The sequence below is a fragment of the Rissa tridactyla genome, chromosome 3 (genome assembly GCF_028500815.1).
Source record: "Rissa tridactyla isolate bRisTri1 chromosome 3, bRisTri1.patW.cur.20221130, whole genome shotgun sequence".
NCBI lineage: Eukaryota > Metazoa > Chordata > Aves > Charadriiformes > Laridae > Rissa > Rissa tridactyla.
The window spans coordinates 3410953-3423985 of NC_071468.1; the positions used below are offsets into that span (position 1 = coordinate 3410953).

The 13033-nt window shown below is 39.8% G+C and overlaps 1 protein-coding gene across 2 annotated transcripts in view; it reads right to left on the bottom strand.

The window, feature by feature from the left end:
• Nucleotides 1-13033, bottom strand: part of HAO1 (hydroxyacid oxidase 1) — a 365752-nt gene that overhangs the window by 287840 nt on the left and 64879 nt on the right. For both annotated transcript variants that reach the window (XR_008465485.1, XR_008465484.1), the window contains one exon: nt 4317-4395. The gene's annotated coding sequence lies outside the window, so the exon portion shown is untranslated. The remainder of the gene's footprint in view (nt 1-4316; nt 4396-13033) is intronic.

Here is a 13033-nt window from a genome sequence, read left to right on the forward strand (position 1 = left end):
GCCCATTCCCAAGACAGATTAGCTTTGTCTCTTTAACAGCCTCAGGAACCTCTTCAAATGAATAAACCAAAGTCAGACTCCACTGTCCACTCACCAAGAACCACAGAGGTCTAAACTTAAACCTACACCTCATTTTCAGCAGCTGGTAGATCAGAAATGACAACGCCTTTCAATAGGCATCCACTGCCAGGAGAAGCTCGTTTTTCCCGTGGAAATAGGACAAGTTCCTGGACCACACAGTAAGTGATTCACCAGGATGACAAAGGATTCCACATGCTGATGACTTTGTCACCATCATTTTGGCAGTCCCTCTACGATCAAGAAACTATGGGAAGTTTAAAACAAGTGCATGATTCCTGCACTTTTCGTCATGCATCAGTATGAAGGGACAGTTTCTTCTAGAAAAGTGTTATTTAAAGACAGATGGTACCTTCTGGCCCAAAGTCAGTGCTTAGTTTTTTCCACCGCTCTTCAGGAGCTGACAGCTTATGTTAGATATGAGTGATTTTTATATGCAAAATACCAGGGGAAATAATCATAGACAGATAAATAGAACCCTAGTTGTCAAAGCAGAATGCAATAGGGAAGGGGTTTTCCATACAGTCCCATTGCACCATTCCCTCAAAATATAAAGTACTTTTTCTTCCTTTTTGTTTCAGAAACTGTGGATGAATAACATTTTATGCTCTCAAAAAATAATCAAAAGTTACTTCATGAAAGATGAAAAGATAATTGAGTTTTTCTTTTTCAATTTCAATTATTTGCCCATCAAAAAGCAGAACATAACTTCTACCAAATGACACCCTCGCTGGAAGAGTTTTGGATTGGCAAGCCTTTCCCTCCCTCTCCACCCCACGCAAGATGAATGTGGACCTGAAATGGCTTCTGCCTAATCTAATAGCACTGTAAAAAAAAATAATAAAATAATATTCTTTTCTTTACTGCTGGCACAGGTCTCCAAACAAGTTAGAGTGCTAGCAGCAACTTTGACATAGACCTTCCATCTAGGAGTTCTATCTTCTTTCTCATGATACTGAAAAGATTATTTAATCAGCATAATACCAAAAGCCCAAACCATATTACAAGTATTTCTACCCAGAAACCTGCATTTTTTCTGCAGAATGAGCACTCACATAAAAGTTTGGAGAGGGGTACAGCTTCTTAAGCTGTTTTTATGCTATAACAAATTGAATTTGCAGATGCCAAAAAAAAGACTTTTTAAAACATAAAACAATGTACAATCAGGCTTACGATTTGTATATTCATAGAAAGTTGCAAAATATGACAGTGTTACACGACACTTCATTTTCTACCTATAAGTTTTCCTATCTATGAAATTCAAGGAATAGAAACACTCATCAGTGGCAACAGGATATTTGTCAGTCCAAGATGAGCATATGAAAGTGTTTGGTAAAACATCTTCATTTAATATCATTTAAGTACAACGTGATAGACTTAACTGACTTGCAATAGTCTCTTGGTCCTGTTGGCTCTGTAACCACCCACCTAAAACCAGATCTGCTGCTGCTGAGGAGCAAACGCTAAGCAGAAATCAACAATTGCATTTGGGCACCAGAGCTGGAGACAGCATTCATCCCAATGAATACAATTTATCCAGGTATTACACTGCTCTGCAAAAAAACTTTGCAAAAATCAGCATGAGATGATGAAAGGGAAATGAAGAGAGGTCCAAATAAAGAACATTTCATGAAGCACTGGAAATTTTAATTTTCCCTACAACACCAGAGCTACTTCAGCAAAATTTTAGCTAAGAGAACAGCTGTATTAAGTAAGTCTCATAAATCAGAATGGAACCTCATTAGCTCCATCAATTCTTTCAAAATTCTTTTTCCCCTTCAGTTTTGCATTACCACCGTAAGACGTTACTTTTGCAATGTAAGGATGAAACAAAATGCCAGCAAAAGCGTAACAGACATTGCCAAGACTAGCAAAGTTCAATGAATCCTAAAACTTTTTCTGATCCAATTCCAGCCTATAAATGGTCGAGGCTTTGCAAATTTTATGGGCCATCTGCAGACCTAAGACAATTTATGTCCTCAGAATTACATCAGATCTTTAAACTCTATTTTCATGAAAATAAAAAAATGTATAAAATTTATGCTTAGCAAAACTTATCTTCTTTTACCCAATTATATTAGCAAAATCAAAGTACAATAAAAGCAGATGTCTTTTTACACTTCCTAATATGTGGTGTCCTTTCATTGTTCTACAACGCATTTTGCCATTTTTAATGTTCTCTCTTCTGTCTCTTCTTAATCTTCTTCCAATCTCAACAGAGGAGCAGTGAATAAGGTCCATTCATGGTACAGTAAGAAATGACCTGAACATTTATCCAAACTGCTTGCCAAAATGCTTGTGTCTTGACAAAATTTGGTTAACATTTTTTTTCCGGGTTTTGGCTCACATTGGAAGTAAAAGTGACAGAAACTCTACCGAGAGAAGCCCATTCTTATAAGATTCCCTTTCTCACTTTGCACAGGTGTGAGGTGCAGATCGCCTGGATATCCCCTGCACCCACGTGTTTGTGTAACAGCAAATTCAAGAGGACACATCTTGTTTCTCTTGCATGCTGAAGTAACCCCAAAGGAGTCCAACTCCTCAGTTATAAAGCATACATTTACACAGTTTGTGTGTATCGCTCAAGAGATGCCCGTACTGAAAATTCTCCAGTGTCTCAACAGAGCAGTACTGGTAATTAAGTCATGTGTTTGACTCAATAGTCAGAATGGAGTTTACGTTTTTGTTTTCCAGGCATGTCCCACATTTCCCAAATGATTATTCTGCTTTGGTGACTTGCTTTTGCTTTTAATTCTAATAATTTTGGTTAAAGGAATCTCAGTAGGTAAGTCCAAAGGAGCCTAGTTCAGTTAAACAAGCTGATATTTATTGGCATAAGGGTGCCACCTATTGTCACGACAACTGATGTGAGAAAATCTTCAGTAGAATTTTTTGGAAAGCATACCCCTATTCATTCCTACTTTTGATCACTACCAACACTTTAGATGATTCAGCGTTGGCAAGATTATGTTTCTGTATAACATACACAGTCTATATACATACATACTGCTTCTTCCTCTATGTCTTAAAGCTGCAGAGCACAGTGATAGCAAGCTCCAATTGTGCCATTACAATTATATTTTCATACTTGACTCTCAGAAGTTGGTCTGCTAGACCCAGTACTAGGATAACAAATAAGGTCCCAAAAGCGCCTGTATGCATCGACATCAGTGCGAACACATTTTATGTACTTATCTATGTACATAAATACAAAATTGGCAGGATTTTTCAGTACAAACATATGTATTTGACAAAAACATATCTAACACTTCCCATTTTTCATGATTACTGAAGTTTTGAAAACTATAACCTGGTTCAATATCTAAATTCTACTAGGTACCTAGTTTGGGAAGACAGAGGAGAGAGGGGAAGGACAGTACGGCAGGAACAGCAAAATAACAGTTTTAAATAAAACCCTGAAAAAGCACCATTACTCCACTTCTGGAATTTTAAAGTGCTTCCCAACAGTATTCTCCCATTTCTTTGACCAGCCACAAATGCAATCTTTTTAACCATGCAAAGTGTAGTTTTCAACTATAAAAGTGACGATAGCTTTCTTCAGTGCTGACATAACAATATTAACAACAACAGCTCTGATTTAGCCCTTTAACTTTGAACTTGAAGACTAGGTTTCAGTGGACTTACAGCAGCTCAAACCATAAAACATTACATATGAGAACTACTATTAACTATGTAGGGAAGATAAAAGTGTATAAATGAGTGTACTTTTATGCAAGGAAGTGCAAGCTCCAGTTCCATGGACACTCACCTTTATACAGTGGTCTTCAATAATGGGTAATAAATAAATGTTCATGAGTCAGGCCACCCAGCCGCTGCTAAGAGGAAAGAAACATCTATTTCCAGGCCTACAGTTTTGAGGGCCTTTATGTTGACAAAACACTGGCAGAATAAACACTGTACTATGTGTCAACAGATCAGTATCTGCTTTTTTTTTTTTTTTAAAACCACCAGCCTTAACTTTAAGCAGATCTGTGGGAACTGAAAATGCACCAAGACACCATGAAGTTGGCCCACCATATAAAAACCTAGCTAGAGACAACAGACTCACCGGATTTCTCTATCATCTAAGATATTCCATACTTTTGCCATTCTTCAGAGATATCAGGATACAGATGGACACTTCTCTCAGAGCATGTATTTGGTTTGGTATAGATTCATGCTAGGTTTGAGCTTTCAGCTTAAGGCTTTTGGTTTTTCCCATCCCAAAGCAAACTTACCAAATCTGAAGCGATGCAGGGCTGTTTTTTTCCTGAGTGTACGGGTAGAGCGAAACAGACCATCAAAGGCAGAATCAATCTGGAAAATACCAATATCACTGCTATTAACATGCTAGTTTAAGATCATTTGAGGAGACATGACCCTTGTTTCATCACTTTTTCCTTCCAAACCTGAATCTCAAAGGCCAACATGACTTTGTTTCTTACACGTTCCAGCCACAGTTACTCTGAACTTAATGCTTGTTTCAGCTTCTCGTCCAGTGCGCAAAGAACAAGAAATTGTGTTACTCTTCACAGCAGCCAGAGAAAGAAGAAAATGCCATTATAATTTGGCTGCTCTTTGTAAAAGTACTTTCTAATTTTTTAGAACCCTTTTTACATTAAAAAGGGGAGAAAAGGAGAGAGAAAAAAAGAAATTCCTAGTTCCAGGTTCATGCTATCTCGAGTTACAAACTTAAAGGAGATGCTTAAGGAGCATCCTATCCCGTTGTAGTCAGCAGGAAGAGAGACAACATCTACTGCCTGAGATGCTCCCTGGCGATACCGGTCTCTGTGACCACAGAAGAATTCTTGGACTACAGGGATCATGGCTCAGCTGGTTCAGTTAGCTTTATAACCATAGATTACCACTCACCATCAGCAGATCATTATCTATACATATACAGTTGTAACAGAAACTTAATTAGTTCTACAATATTAATATTTTCTGCCAGAAAGTATTTCAGCGGCATTTTCTCTGTCAGAATTGCTCGGCAGCTCTTGTGGTACTGAAGCCTGCAAGAATTGCATGGCAAGTCCACAGAAGGACCTAAAAAAAAATAAGCCTTGTGTCAGCACTTCTGGCACTCAGAGTACTGCGATTCCTACATGCCATGAACCCTCTCCTGACCTAATATGACTAAGTCCTGTCCCCCAAAATCCAACTGAAACTGGTACAGGTTATTGATAAGCCATAATAATTCCTACCTGTGACCTATAACATTTTTTTCTTATATATGGCAGACACAAAATGAGTCTAGGACAGGATCCACTTCACAGTTTGGAGAATATTTGCAAGGCAATAAAGAAAAACTCTCCATTTTGTTTTGACTTGGTTAGCAGCAGCAAACACACATTTCCTCAGCTGGTAATACCTTCAATGAATTTGCTGACTCGTCACTGATCAACAGATGAGATTAAAGCCTTATTCATTTGTATCTTGAATGAACGAGTTTAATAAGAACAGCTGTTCCTAGTAACACACCAGAACCTTTAATTTGAGCAACTAATGGGACTCCTGAAGGCAATGCCAAAGCACGCATCTTCACTGGAGAAGCCACATTATTTCCTTGCAGCCACATCCCCACAAATAAAAAGGGAATTAAAATAATCAGATTGAGAACTTTGTCTTGGTTCCTGCCAATAGATAATCTCTGTGCATGCTCTAAGGAGTCATAAAAAGATTTTATTTTTTATAAACCTTGATAGAATAAGAGTTTGCCTCTGAAATTAAGTCTTCAAAGGGGTTTGCAGGTTAAAAAAAAAAAAAAGTGTATAAGATTCTGGGCCTTGTCTTTCAGCGCTTTGCAAGAAGTCCATACCCATGTAACTAGTTTCAGGTTGTCTTTTCACAGTGATCCAACTGGCTGCAGTGAAATGAGCCAAGTGAATTAATTCTGACTTATTTTGCTATGGGCAATCCTTTCAGGAAGAATTCCAACTGCTATCCCAGGTGAAGGAAGGGAGAAAAAGAGCCAGTTCGGGTTCCCAGAGCATCCAGAGTCGGTCTCAGCCTTGAAAATTGTATAAAGGATGTGAAAGCAGATCAGCTCCTAGGGCTCTGCATGGCTTAAACATCTGCTGAAAACTCAGTAGTGTCCCAGCTTTCTCCTTCGCTTTCTGCTCTGCCAAATATTTGAAGTTTCCAAAGAGGCTGACAGGAAAGCTGATGGCCCCCATTTACACCAGTAAACTCCGCTAGGTTACAGCAAACGCCTCCAGAAGCAGACAGGTGTGACCACAGTGCAGAACAACAGGAACAACGATATTCAATGCAGATGTTCGTGCGGGTCCAAACTCCACAGCTTTGTACAAGGGCCACTAGTTTTTTTATAATGGCATTCTGCATTTTGGTTTTAAAATCAGTAAAGTTATATCAGCAAACCAAATGAAATTGGAATAAGGACATTTATCCCGGCATAACCGAATCCACCTTGCTGAACTGTAGAGTTATATCACTGAAACAATAAGGGCATGTGCAGAGAACCTCCTAAAGCTGGCCCCAGTCGTAAAGCTATATATAACATCCCAACACCACAAGGTGCTTGCTTAGATGGACAGGGAATGCTTTAAAACCTTTACTTTAGGACACTTCACCTCTGTAGTACGCCTGGCTACTTCACTTCCACCACCCAGAAAACCACACATCCTTTCAACAAAATTAAATATTCTTGGTGCTGCAGCTTATAATTAGCAAAAACACTGAGGGCAGAAAAAAATGCAAAAACCAAAATAAATCTAGCCAGCAGTACTTGGTAAGAGCTCCATATTTATTTAGCATTCCCTTTGTTAGCAGTTACGTGCATAGTATTGTCATGTATATGTTTTGCTTTATCAGTTCTGCCAGCTCTTTCTTTTCCCTCTTTTCCCCACTTTAAATTCCATTTTCCTCTTCAAGAGAGGAGGGGAAAAAAACACACCAAGAAAGCAAACATGGACTCTGACTCTCACACAACATTTCCGTCCCTTGAAATATAACATGCAGTTGTATATTGTTGGGTTTCCGCTTGCACTTAAAGTTACTTTCTTGGCAAAGGCGAGCTTGGAACTGGCTAGTGAAAAATCTCTCCCCTTTGCTCCGTTTTGCCCACCTACTTGCCTTCAAAAGCCAAAAATCACAGTCCGATGTACAAAGGGAACACTCAGTGGCTCCGAGTAGCCTTCTCCATTTATTTGCACTCCCTTGAGTCTAAGCATGCACAACAATTCCCTTCCTCATCTAGTCTTTCTGCTCTACTGACACGGCAGCATGATTGACACTGTCCATTGTCCACACCAAAATGAACAAACATGAAACGACACCAGAAAGATGCCTGTCTAACGTTTCTAACTGGAGAGAGGAAAAGAATAGTCTTATTCTTGCCCTAATTCCTGACTGAAAATATGACCACAATGTATCTGAAAAGATGACCACAGCTTGTCTCTCATATAAATATCACTTGAGAGCTGAAAGCCACCTGGCCAAAGACCTCTTAGAGCTAAAGAACTAGAACTAGTTGTAAATACTAAAAGAGAAATAATAATCAATGGGATTACGTTATATTAAGTGTGTAAAAAATGTAACAAAAACCTGAACTATCTATTGCCAGCTTCTTCATTTCTGTATGCAATAGTCATGCTCTGTGCTCCTTCCCTCTTTGTATTCGGGAATCTGACACAGGAGGATTGCTCAAGTCTACCTTTGTTGGACTTCCTCCATGTCTTGGGAAGCAGCACATGGCCTACATGTTGTGTATGTCTTCAGAGCAGGGAGCACAAGTAGGAAAGGAGCCAACAGATGCCCCAATATGGATGACCACGGGGCAGAATAAACGTGCCCCTTGGGATGCCTGACGCTGTCTGTGTACCATCACAAAGTTGTTCATTCTCACAGGATAAGTCTTCCCTTCACAGACTGGAAGTAAATCCCAGGAGAAAGGCACAGAGGGAGAGCTACCTGCCAGCATCAGTCTTAATTTTAGTGAAGTCTTTGTTGGTGCTTTTCACTGGATATCCTCCAGTATTACTGAAGACAATAGCAATCCATCTTTTGCCATGTCCAGGTATTCACTTGGGCTCTAAACTCACATAACATCAAATTAAAAAATCCACACTAGGTCTGATTTCTGCTGCTCCCAAAGCCAGTCATAAATTTGATCAAATTGGAGGTAGAGCAACCCCACTTGGCAAAATCCCCTCCGTCACTCGTTAGGTATATTGCAACCTTGCAAGACATCATAAATTTTCTTCACATAAACAGTGAATAATCTGCTTAGCGGTAATCACAAGAAATGCAAATACTTCCTTAGCCAAAGACAGACTAATACTACGCTGGCAAACGCGTGCTCCCCACCTTAGTTTGGGAATAGTTAAAATGATATAAAAGTGTAACACCAGTGGATAAAGCCTGTAGCATGCTGTACAGCCAAGAAGTAATATTTTAATTCATGTGGGGAAACATTTTTGTGTGTTGCAGAGACCAAAACTCAGCTTTAAAGCCCCACGGGAGAGCTGATCTGGAAACGCTGTATAATTCTGTCTTAGTTGCCTCATGGAGCTGGAGTACAAACAGGTGACGTATTGTGTATTCTGGACTTCTCTTTGGAAAACTGGGCTCTAAACCACAAACATTTGTACACAGTCTCATCCTCTCACCAGGGCCATCATCTGTTTAAAAAAAAAAAGTGCAGGAAATTCAGTGTGACAAGAGGATTGCCACACTCCTGATTTTTGCTACTTATTCTGATACTGGGTGGGCTTTTTCTAAAAAGAAAAAGAAAAAAGAAAAGAAAAGAAAGCCCCAGCTCTTGGAATCTTGAGAACTTTGGTGTTTCTTTTCTTTTAGCTTTTGGTCCACGCAATTACAGAGAAAAACCTGGAAACATGAACCCCAAGTTATTTTTGCTTGAAAGTATTTTATTTTATAACTGTCTTGACTTTTGAAGCTTTGGTCATAATATTGCAAGGACCAACTTGTGATTTAAGAACCACTAGAAATAAGAAGATTGTAGATCGCTCCCCTGCATATTCCATAGGTTACAATCAAATCACTAGAATTATCCAATCCACCTATTATTTATGATGCAATTTTTTTTCTGCCTGGAAAGAACTTCCATTTCTTTATCTGTGAATTTTATTTTTTTTTAAACAGATACAATGAGAAAAATAATTACTCCTAAAGACAAATATAACTCTCCTGGGGAATTCCCTGTTTGCTAGAGCACTTTATACACTTAGACCAGCCAATTCAAACTGTCTTACATATATACAGTTGCACAAGCAAGTACTGTGGATGTAATTCAAGTGAGAGAAGCAGACTCAGTGCCGACTGACTGACAGACCAGGTTTCATCTAGTTTTGTTTTCTCATGGACATCTGCGCTGTGGGAATTGCAAGCCATACACAGTAAAAACGTTTGTTTAAAGTAGAGAAATTATCTACAGATTTTTAACATCCCCTGTGGCTCAGCAAACAAAATGACTCTACACTTGTAGTCTGGCATCCTCCTGGATTTTGTAGTTTGTATGAAGTACGTTGCATCCTTCTCCAGAAAGTACCAAACTAATGACTTTGCCTGTTCATTCCTGCCAAGTAGTAGCTGGCAAGTGAGGAGCACACTTCAGTGAGCAATGCCTTTTACTGATGACATTTTTACCCATAAAGCTACATTTTTCCATTAATTTGATTGACCAAACAAATCAATAGGGGAACAAGAACATCACTTTGCATGTGTCAGCGTAACATCATAGTAAACCAGGACCTGCACATACAGATCCAAGCAATGTTCGAAACCAAAGCTGAGTCTGGAGATTCTCACATCATTCCTAAACCTTGTAAGCAGCTCACAGCATTTAAAAACCAGTCAGCAAACCATTTCCCTTTATGAGTTAATTTCCTGGTGTTGTAATAAGACTGTTTTCAACTACAGAAAGGGAATCACAGGCTGTGTGTAAAGGTAGCTGATGCGAGCCACAGCCTATCTGAGCCTGTCTCCTGGAGCAGTGTTTGCAGCGTGCAGATTACCTGCTCCACTTGGCTTTAACCCTGCTGTGCAATGTACTGACAGGAGTCAAGCTTGAGATAGCAGGAGCTGCAAGAGTCTCTCCAGGTCTTGGGGCATAGATAAAGCTTCATCGAGGAAACAGCTTCAAGATGCTTTAAGACTTCCTTGTTCCAGAAGTGTTCCTTCGGGACACTTTACTAGGGATTACTGACTTCTCCAATAGCTATGAGCAAGAATACCTGTCTATATCCCCTGGTTCTTTCCTAGGTGGATGGTGTGAGCTATAGGTGATCTTGCCAGGTTTCAGCGCTATTTATGTCCTCCACGCTAGCTGGATTAAAAATGACCCTGTGTGTATATCAAAGTCCCATTTTTCACCTGGTGACATGAGCTTTAACAAGCTCTACTACTTACTGAAAGTCTCACTGTAATTGATTTGCTTTTTTCTCTACGGATCCTCTGGCATTTGAGAAAGATGGCTGTCTGAGCACTTTCTCATTTTTGATTCTCCACCTTGAAATTAAAGCATATTCTCAAATTTTCAGTATATTTAGATGGGAGAAAAATCTCATGCTAATTTAGACCTGAACCCTGCAACTGCTTCCACACGTGCTTGTCTTTACTAGCGTACCATTCCCTGGAACGAGTGGATTCCAGCAAGCTGGTGTCAGCGGCAGCAAGCTGAAGCCTGCTTCAAACTGTTTGCAGGATCAGGGCTTTCTCCTCCTGGAATGCATCATTGTAAAGGAGCACAAAGTTTTCAAATAAGGCATCTGCATTCAGACACTGACACTCACTGGAGACTCTTAAATGCTTCTTTTATGTAACTAAAGGTCAAACTGAACCTCCAAATGTGGAATTTCTGACATCCAATTAAGTAGCCCACGTTAAACATTGGGCCAGTGTTTAATTATGTCTGGAGAATACATGAGTTCAGCTGAGACAATTCACACTCACCTCATGTGTTTCTCAGTGTTTTTGATGGCAAAACTGAATAAATATTCTTTTGCTCCACAGATGCACTGGATCAAGGTTTAGCTTGTTACACATAAAAAATAAATCAGCTCATATTTCCTTGACTTCATTTTTCCAGCTTTGTCATTCTGTCTAGGAGCATACTGCACGGTCAAGCCAGGCATGGCTATGCATGTTAATAACCCTTGGAAAACTATGGATACTTCTGTGCAAAATCCTCTTTATTTTTTCCAAATAAATAGTCAAAGTGCACCTGGTGAAAGATACTTTTCTTTCTCTTTTTTTTTTTTTTTATTAAAGCCTGTGCTTCAAAAACCATAAGTGGAACCACAACTGTGGTGCTGCTTTTCAAATCAAAAGGACAGTACAGTCTTCACAGGATATGGCTCCCAGCCAGTTGTTTAATGCTTGTAGGTCAATATACAACCAACTCAGCTTCTGCTGCCTAATTGACAAACCACATATCAGGCACAAGAAGGTTAACAACTGCGCTTTCTTTCACCTAAGATCCTCTGTCAAGTCCCTGGGCCCTCAGCCCCTTTTTATTTTATCATTCACAAATATCTACTGTGAGCTCCCTCTGGGCACAACAGACTAACTGCATGCCTTAAAAAAAAAAAAGAGACCCTTGGTAAGCAGTGGGTGTCTGGTCACTCAGGAGCCAGGCTAGCTGTTCATCATGCTCCTCGATTTCAGTCTGCCAAAGAGGTTTAGACCTACTGCTCCCAGTCTAAGTTATTTGTGGATGAATGAACCAGGAAGAATTTCCTCCAAAATATTTTTGATTAATGGAGTCACGACACCAAACGTCAACGCATCAACAAACAGTCTTGATACAATCCAGTAACCTACTCCAGCTTGTTTGTCAATTGTCTGTGGTTTAAGGTAAATATCTCTTTGCAAAAACAAACGTTAAATGCCTTTACACACAAATGATCCCCAAAACACCAACAAAGAAGTAGCCTTCCTTTTATTATGTTTTTTCTTGGTATTATTCCCTGCCCGTTTAAAGGGAAGAAACCTAGTGGTAAGGGAAGATTTCTGGAGGGGCGCACCTGAGAAGAGCAGAGAACAGAGACGGCAGGAAAGTCACCTGATTATTTCACCCCTCCTGTCCCCTCCACATCATGGAAATCACAAATAAGGGAAATAACGGACAGCACTAGACCTCCACCCAACACTGTAATACCTTAGTATTATAGTAGTATAGTAGTATACTACTTAGTAGTATAGTAGATATGCCTCAGACTAGATACACCAGCACTAAAGGGGCATGAAAAGCTACTAATATTATTCCAGTTAATATTCTTGTCCAGATTGTTGGGGATACTGCCCCTACTATATCATAATAGTAATACCTTGTACTTCACTCCGACACAAAGTACTACGTTAGAGCGCTGCAGCAAAGTCTGACAACGTAAGCACAGAGGTTTCAACTCTGTCTGTGGCCGTAAGACACTGTATAGTTACATAAAACCATCTCTGCGCACGATGCTTCCACTAACGTTGAACGGAAAACCGTCATCTGGAAGAGAAATAACCTCGTGAAGACTCTAACAGTTAGTTCTGAGTGCAACATGCATCCAGTTATGCCCTGTGTTGCAAAGACTTCATGATTCTTAGTCCCTCAGGGCTGAGTGCTCGTGTCTGAGTGCCTAAACCCTTATATTTTTCCATGAGTTTGATGTGCACCTTCTTTGAAGGAGACACTGAGTAGTTCTATTAGCAGCCCGCACAGCTGTTTCCACCTGCTTTTATTAGCCAGGAGAGACGTACTGCTGTCTACTAGCTGTTGCTTTCAATGTTTTTAGGGTTTCTGACCTTTGTTGTGTTTGATAGTGGTGAGCTTGAGGTGTGAGGACTGTGCCCATCCAATAGTCTCAAAATGACAGAATTATCTTTCCCATCTAGGTCCAATAGAGGACACAGACAGCTGTGTGGAGATGCAGAGTTTGGCTCTACAGTTTGATTAGTCTAAGGGAAATAACCTTCCCTGTGTTAT